Source organism: Phaethon lepturus, unplaced genomic scaffold (assembly GCF_000687285.1).
Source record: "Phaethon lepturus isolate BGI_N335 unplaced genomic scaffold, ASM68728v1 scaffold8374, whole genome shotgun sequence".
In the NCBI taxonomy this organism is placed as follows: domain Eukaryota; kingdom Metazoa; phylum Chordata; class Aves; order Phaethontiformes; family Phaethontidae; genus Phaethon; species Phaethon lepturus.
Window position 1 is genome coordinate 33,324 of NW_010532723.1, and position 225 is coordinate 33,548.

Sequence of the window (225 nt, forward strand, 5' to 3'; positions counted from 1 at the left end):
GTTGTGATATGTCCTTAGGACAAGGTCCAGTCTGGTGGCACTCCCTCACTGGACTCCCAAAACAGCCAGCTTGCAGGTGGCTCCCAAGTTTCTCAAGGACAGAAAGGAAAGCTTCCCCTCCCCATTCTCCCAACTGGCAAGAAACACTTTTTTTCTTCCCTAGAATGTGCCCTGTAAATATACCTGGACCTGTGGTGCTAATGGTTGGTGATTCACCAGGCAGGA